At 31.3% G+C, this 8410-nt stretch overlaps 1 long non-coding RNA gene across 1 annotated transcript; it reads left to right on the top strand.

Annotated features, from left to right (window-relative positions):
• Window positions 1–351: 351 nt before the first annotated feature.
• Window positions 352–2140, top strand: LOC148763274 (uncharacterized). Its single transcript, XR_016025770.1, has 3 exons — window positions 352–410; window positions 1062–1141; window positions 2094–2140. It is a non-coding gene; the product is annotated as an uncharacterized LOC148763274 (long non-coding RNA).
• Window positions 2141–8410: the final 6270 nt, after the last annotated feature.

Raw genomic sequence — 8410 nt, 5'->3', positions numbered from 1 at the left:
GTATGAGTATAAGGGATGAAAAATATGTCTATGGGCAATTTTTCATTTTTTGGGGTAAAAATGTAATTTTTCACTTTATGGGGGCAAAAGTGTAATTTTTAAAAATTTGCTTCACCAAAACTTTGAAAAAGTCTAGAAATTTCATGGAAGACATGGATAAGTGAAGAGGATTGAGTGGTAGAAAAAGAAAGTCAAAAAGATGGCTAGAAAAAAATAAAATAATAAAATATTCCAAAGGTAAATAAAATAGTAATATTTTATTAAGCCTATTAAAAGGCTTGAAAATTCCAGAATTTTTCATTGGGATGGTCAGCCAGAACCAGCAGGAGAGAGAGAGAAATAGGAACAAACCCTAGAGTGAGAAAATTCAAAGAAAAAGTGTGATTTTTCAAGGAATCAAGTGTTTAAAGGTATGATTTTTTAAGCTTAGCTTAAGATTTATCATTTCCATGCATTTCCCATCATTTTCCATGGTTGAATCATGTGATTTGAGGATGAATTCAATTCTGAAAAAATGGGTTAGGAGAGAGAAACTTGTTAGATTAATTTGATTCTAAGTTATGTTAGTGTTTTAAGTTAGTTTAGCATATTTAGGAACAAAACAACAAGAAAAGAATTTATTTTCCTCCATTACCATTATTGGCTGAATTTTCTAGGGGAATATTGGCTGCTGATCTTGATGTTTATTTGAGGAATTATGATGAATAATGATGAATTATGAGTCTAGAAAAATAATGGGAATTTTCAGAGCAAAAATATGAATTTTTACCCATTAGGGGTATTTTCGTAATTTGCTATCGGGACTGATAATTTGCACCACACTGAGGGACATTAAGTCAATTTGGGTGCAATTGAGGTATAGAAACTGAAACAAATTAATTTGAGATTAAATTGGACGCGTTAGTAATTTAATCGGGTAATAGGCCGAATTAGGTTAGCACCCCATTTAAGCGGTAGTCAGATAAGTTGCATGTCATATCATGCATATATACCGAGCCTGAATTGATTTTATAATGGTCAAGCATTGATGTGGTGAATTATGTATTGTACATTGTGGATAGGTGGTGAGCAAATTACACTGGTAAAAGTATAGAAATTGTGCTTGAAGACTGGGATTAGGAGTACATCGACTCCTAAAACTGTGAGTGGACAATTTATCGTCTTAAATATCTAGAGTAATTATACTTGTTTGATGCTTTTATTGATTGGTGAGTTTAAATTATAAAATATTATGTTTTCCAATTAAAATATTTTTTAATAAAAAATGAGATTTATACTGGTTTTGAAAACTAATATTGTTTTGGGAAAATTGAGTATATGGAGACTGTGTTGAAATTTATGATTTTATATGTTATTGAAATTGTGGCTTATGACACTATGGTAGCATGATGGCTAAATTTTTTATGTTGGCATGAAATATATGAACAGTTTTGGATTGGTCTCGGTAGATTGGATTACATTTTATTCGCCATATTATACTACTGAAATTTTTATGGGTCTAGTGGTATATGAAACGGTAACTGCAGTGGTGGGGGTTTTCGTGGACTGCCTATGAGAGGGGCACGATAACCCAATTATATATTTACCTCTGGGGGGAGATGTTGGATGAAGTATCTCCTGAGGTAAGATTTGAATGCACCTCACGGTCACTGCAATGGTGGGGGTTTCCGTGGACTGCCTATGAGAGGAGCACGGTAACTCAATTATATATTTACCTCCAAGGGAAGATGTTGGGTGAAGTATCTCCTGAGGAACGCCAACGCCAACGCCAAGGAACGGCTGTGTGTCAAATGTGAAAACATGTTTATGGGTATGGGTCATTGAACAGCCTTGGTGGTCTCAGTGGGATACCTTGACGAAGGTACCCGCGAGAATGATTATGGCAAGGGCCAAGTTTAAGAAATTCATAAGCCGAGAAATTTTGATGAAAATAAATTGTTTGGTATAGATTGAAACGAAATTTGTGTTATGAACATTATTGAGATATAACGTTTTTATATTATCTCCATCTACTCGGCTTTAGATGCTTTTGATGGTAATTAATTACTCACTGGGATTATTTAATCTCACCCCTCTTCCTATCCATTTTTCAGGCTCAGGACAGTTTGTTGATAGTTGATTAAGACGAGAATTAATCTCGAAGTTGCATCATAGGAAGTAAGGGTTCGTAGCTCTACACTTTCTTGGTTAGTTGGGGACCCACGTGTCACTATAAACGAAATTTCATACTTTAATTATCTTTATTACTATATGAATAAATTTATTTTACTCTTACGCTACAAAAGTTATTTTAGGAAGACTTTGAAAATATTGTGTTTTAAGAAAATAGAATATTTTATTTAATGTTTTTATTATATTCAAATAGCTATAATTTTACTTTAAACGAATGTTTTAGACTTCAAAATTTAATTTAAATCATGAAATATGTGTTTCCACTTACATATTACATTTTTTTCGGATTTCGAAATTTCAAAAAAGAAATTGACGAAAATGCCCCTGTGAGCTAGAAAATAATATTTTATTGTTTTGAGTTGGAACCAACTTATGTTTTCTTGAAATGCGAGATTTAATAACTGTTGCTCACCGGGGAGATGCGAAAGTTGATGCTAAGCCTTACGGGGTTTCGATCGGCATTCGGGGTAATGAGTGCTTATTGGGACGTTGCGGCGGTTGTCACTGGCTCGATGGGAGTTCCGGGTCGTGACACCTTCGTCAAGGTATCCCACTAAGACCGTCAAGGCTGTTTATTGACCCATACCCATAAACATGTTTTCACATCTGACACACAGCCGTTCCTTGACGTTCGCTGAGTCTCACTCTCACGTAGTGGCCCGAACGTGAGTAAAATTACAAAAATATCTAAACCATGGAACGTATCTAAACCATCCCTACACCTAAATTACAAAAATTTCCATTCGGCGCTTTTAAAATATTTAAATATTTAAAATGTTTAAAAATTTTCATTCGGCGCTCAGTAAAATTTATCCCTACACCGACTTTTCCATTCCGAGAGGCAAACTTCAACTGAAGGCAATAAAAATGAATGCTAAATTGTTTCTTTTACAATGGTTTTATCTAATAAAACTTAAATGACAAATAGACTTCCACTTCTTTTTTTTTGTTTTTGAAAATTATCCTATAAATTGTTGTCAGAGTTTTCAAACTTTATAATCAATATTAAAAGATTGACACGTATCTCATTAAAACATATTTATGAAAGTGTTTAACAACAATATATCAATTAATTGACAATGAATATGAAAACTATGTAACTCTATTGGTAGAGTTTAAAAACTCTGATCTCAAGTGTATACTTGGCATTTTTGACAAATTTATTTTCCTAAAATAATTTTGTGATCTAAACAACATCTCCAATTATTTTAACAAAACTATTACTAGTATGTTTTATTCTTTTTAAAGTGAATATTTGAGAATAAAAAAGCTATTATCAGGGTGGCTCTTGGTAAGGCCACCCAAGCAAAGCTCTAAATTTGGAACGGTCTCATATTTTTATAATATAATATAATTAATTATATTAAAAATATATAAAAATTAAAATAATTATTAAAATATTTACGTATTTTCCCATGTCTAATAAATATTAATTTTCTCTCACTTTCACATCATATTAATTCTTAACTAATTATTTCATTAACCATTAAAAATATGTAAAAGTCAAAGATAATTAATAAAATGACATATTCTTTCATTTTTCTAATTATGTACTTAATAAATCTCTATTTTTATTACTTCTCAATATTTATGATGCTATTAATTCTTATCTATTTCCCTCATTTCCAATCAACTAACAATAATATCTATTTAATGATGTTTAACAGCTATTTTTTTTCTCGTCTATTTCTTCTATTCCAATCAACTAATGTAATATGTATTTAATATTTCAAATGACTATTTTTTCTTATATATAAAATCAATTATTTTTTTTCAATTATAATATCCAGTTTTGAATTTTTCTTTTCACATTTTCTCTTTTTTTCTTTTAACTTTAATTTTCTTCCAAAACATACTTAATAAGTTTGTTATGCTGTAATCTTCATAAAACCGTAAGTCTCATTTATGATTTGTAATAAACATTCAACAATTAGGTACTATTGTTCTAATCTTTGCATACTTTTTTACTTTAATTTAGAGTTTATATTATATTATTATATTATCTTTATTTTATGTAATGGTTAATTGATTTGAATTAAAAATTTAGATTGTTGATTTTATATTAACTATTTAAAATATATAAGATAATTATAATAACTAAATATTTTTTGTACTTCATAATAAATATTTGAACATGTCAAATTGAAAATATGGATCGGATTATTCAAAGTTTAAAAAAAAAGTTAAAAATTTAATACAATCTAAAAAGACGCACTTGTTAAATTTTTTACAAGTAATAAAAATAATGAATAAGAAATTATTAAAAAAATATTAGATGAATTTGATTATAAAAATTTAAGTAAAAATTTTAAATCTCAAAATGTTAAAAGAATAAAATTTTAATAAAAAAATCTCACTTAAATATTTTATTTTAATCTTTTGAAGTTATGGATCCGTCTTTAATTATTATAATAAATTATAATGTGTTTTACGTAGTCTTCTTTGACTTGTTAATTATTACACCCGAGTCTAAGTCTTTGGCCAAAAGGAGAAATGGGTAGATACCGAGTCTTTTCTTTGGAATATATGTGACCACGTTTTTCTCAAAAAGTGGAAGGTTGATTACTGTCGAACACCAAAAAGAGGGAAAAGGAGTACACTGTCAGCGCCGCCATCAAACGTTATCTATAAACATGGAACCTTTCTTTTTCGTTTTTTCTTTTTTATATAAAATGTGAATTTATGTTGTCACGACCCGAAACTCCCCATCGAGCCCGTGACAACCGCCACGAGGCCTCGACAGACATTCTTCACCCCGAATGCCGATCGAAACCCCGCAAGGCTCTCGTATCAGCTTTTGCACTTCCTCGATGAGCAATAGTTATCAAATATCACAATTCAAAGGATTTCAAATCATTTTCAAATCAGAACATAACATATTATTTTCTGGCTCACAGGGGTATTTTCGTCATTTTTGTCAAAAACCTCGAAACTTGCTAAAAATATAGTAGGTAAGTAAAAAATATATATTTAATAATTTAAAAACAAATTAAGTATCTAAAACGTTCATTTCAAGTAAAAATTTTGACCATTTGAATATAATAAAAATATTCAATAAAATAAACTATTTTTTTGTAAAATAATTTTCGTAAAACTATCGGTACATAATTCTTATAGCGTAAAAGTTAATTATATTCATATATACTATAAAACAAATAACCAAAGTATAAAATTTCTTTACAGTGACACGTGGGCTCACATCTATCCAAAATGCATCGAAAGTTGGAAACCTACAGCTTTTACCGATTTGAGTCCAAATGAAGGTCCTTGTCAAAGTCAGCTAACTATGGAATTCCTCAAGCTTGAAATGTGAGGAAATAAGGGTGGTGAGATTATAAAATCCCAATGAGTAAACAGATACCATCTAAACTATCCAAAGTCGAGTAAAGGGAGACAATTAAAAACAATTCATTTCAGTAAATTTTTCACAACACGAATATTCATTTCAACCAAATAATCAATATGGCTCGTGAATTTCTCAAAACTTGGCTCATGTTAAATCCTGTACTCGAGGACACCTGGATCAGGGGTATCCAACCAAGTCCGACAAGGTTGTTAAAAATTCATATTTCGCATAAATCATATTTTTATTTTGAAACATAGCTGTTCCTTGGCGTTGGCTGAGTTTTACTCTCACGCGGTGATCCATGTGAAGTGCACTCAAAAAGCCCACCTCAGGAGATACCCTACGCGCCTCTACGACCGAGGTGAGAATAGAAAGGAGTTTATTGTGCCCCTCTTAGAGGCTGGCCCACGGAACCCCCCACCACTGCAGTAGCTAATCTTTTATCTACCACCTAATTTATAAAATCTTTTTCTGCATAACATGGTAATTTATCGTAACCTAGCATTTCAAGGCTAAATACACAGTACAAATAATTCTAACACAAAAATCAGCTTAGCCATTCATGCTCATTTATTGTCATAAGCCATTCAATTTAAAACCATAAATTTACAACACAAGCGGGCAGTCTCCAATTACTCTATTTTCAAAACAAGTATTCGATTTTCCAGAAAATTTATAAAATCATTTTATAAAATCACAATTTCTCTTAAAACATAGCAATTTACCATTTATGTCAAACCCTGCTTTGTAAAATAATTATAATGTCATTCACATGCTCGATAGAATGTTTGTATATTTAGGAAGTTCGAGAAATCGTTAAAAGATGATATTGCCCTAATGGTACTATTGAGTCGATTAAGCTTCGAACTAGTTCAAATAGGAATTTTAAAGTGAAATTAAGAGTTTCACAGTTTAGGGATGACTCAAAATGGTAGTTCGGAGTTCGATGATCAATTTGGAGTCAAATCGAAATTTTCACCATCTAGGGGCAAAATCGTAATTTTTCCACCCATGGATAAATTTTGAGATTTTGAGAGAATTTAGATGACATTTGACAAATTGGAGAATGGTATGAGTATAAGGGATGAAAAACATGTCTATGGGCAATTTTTCAGTTTTTGGGGTAAAAACGTAATTTTTCACTTTACGGGGGTAAAAGTGTAATTTTTTAAAATTTAACTCCACCAAAACTTTGGAAAAGTCTAGAAATTTCATGGAAGACATGGATAAGTGAAGAGGATTGAGTGGTAGAAAAAGAAAGTCAAAAAGATGGCTAGAAAAAAATAAAATAATAAAATATTCAAAAGGTAAATAAAATAATAATATTTTATTAAGCCTATTAAAAGGCTTGAAAATTCCAGAATTATTCATTGTGAGGGTCAGTCAAAACCAGCAGGAGAGAGAGAGAAATAAGAACAAACCCTAGAGTGAGAAAATTCAAAGAAAAAGTGTGATTTTTCAAGGAATCAAGTGTTTATAGGTATGATTTTTCAAGCTTAGCTTAAGATTTATCATTTCCATGCATTTCTCCTTATTTTCCATGGTTAAATTATGTGTTTTGATGATGGATTCAAATCTGATCATATGGGTTTAGAGAAAGAAAGTTGTTAGATTAATTTGATTTTGAACTATGTTAGTGTTTAGTGTTAGTTTAGCATGTTTATGAGTAAAACAACAAGAAAAATATTCATTTTCTCCATGAATTTCTCTAGCCCGAATCTAGCCAATGGTGTGTGAGGATGAGGTTGACTTTATTTTAAGAGAATTAGATGGAAAAATGATGAATTATGAGGTCGAAAATTTAATGGGAATTTTTGGTGCAAAAAATTGAAATTTTTACCCATTAGGGGTAAAAGTGTAATTTATGATCCGAACTGATAAATTGGACCACATTCACAGTCATTGAGGTATTGTGGATATAATTGGATAATTGAAATTGAAATGGATGGACTTGGAGTTGAATTGAAGATTTTAGAAATTTACACTGTGTATAGGCGAGTTAGGTCGGATACTATGATTAAGCGATTGTCCAAACATTTCACACCCTATCTAGTGCATACGCATGGATAAGAGCCTGAAATAATATATATTGATTTGACACAAATTATTGAATTTTTTGTGTCATGTATTGTGGATAGGTGGTGAGCTATCTGATACGGGTAAAAGACTACACCCGAGGACTGAGAATAAGAGTGTATCTACTCCTAGTACAGTGAGTAAACTTACTATCGTCTTAATTATCTAGAGTAGATTTATTTAATTGTGTGATTTTATGGAAAAATGGTTTAATTGGAAAATTATTGTGTTTTATGGAAAAATGAGATTTTATAAAATAATTTTATAAAATTTTTGAAAATTTAATAATGATTTCAAAAATAGAGTAATTGGAGACCTATACTATGATTGTGTTGTTTATCCATGATTTTATATTAAATGGCTTATGATAAATGTGGGTATGACTGGTTATTTTTTGATTTAAAGAATATGTGAACTACTTTGATTTGCCTTGAATGTGTTAAGTGAGCCATGTCATACTGTTGTGATTTTATTGGTGGGTGAATTATAAAGTGGGCACTGCAGTGACGGGGGTTCCGTGGGCCAGCCTAATTAGAGGGGCACGGTTCCTAATTATTGAGCTTACCTCGATTGGAGAGGCGCGTAGGATAACTCCCGAGGTAGGATTTGAGTACACTTCACGCTGGCCACGACGTGAAAGTGGGACTAAGCCAACGCCAAGGAACGGCTGTGTTGTCAGAGGTGAAATGTGTTTGTGTGTGTGACAATAAACAGCCTTGGCGGTCTTGGTAAGATGCTTTCGCGAGGTATCCAAGAGAATGGATTTTTGGCAAGGGCCAAGTTTTTGAAAAGTGCATAAGCCATGTTGAGTAATTA

This window comes from Theobroma cacao, chromosome 4 (assembly GCF_053813885.1).
Source record: "Theobroma cacao isolate CCN51 chromosome 4, ASM5381388v1, whole genome shotgun sequence".
Classification (NCBI taxonomy): Eukaryota; Viridiplantae; Streptophyta; class Magnoliopsida; order Malvales; family Malvaceae; genus Theobroma; species Theobroma cacao.
Note: the sequence above shows the minus strand (reverse complement) of the source record. Positions and strands in the feature narration are given on the sequence as shown.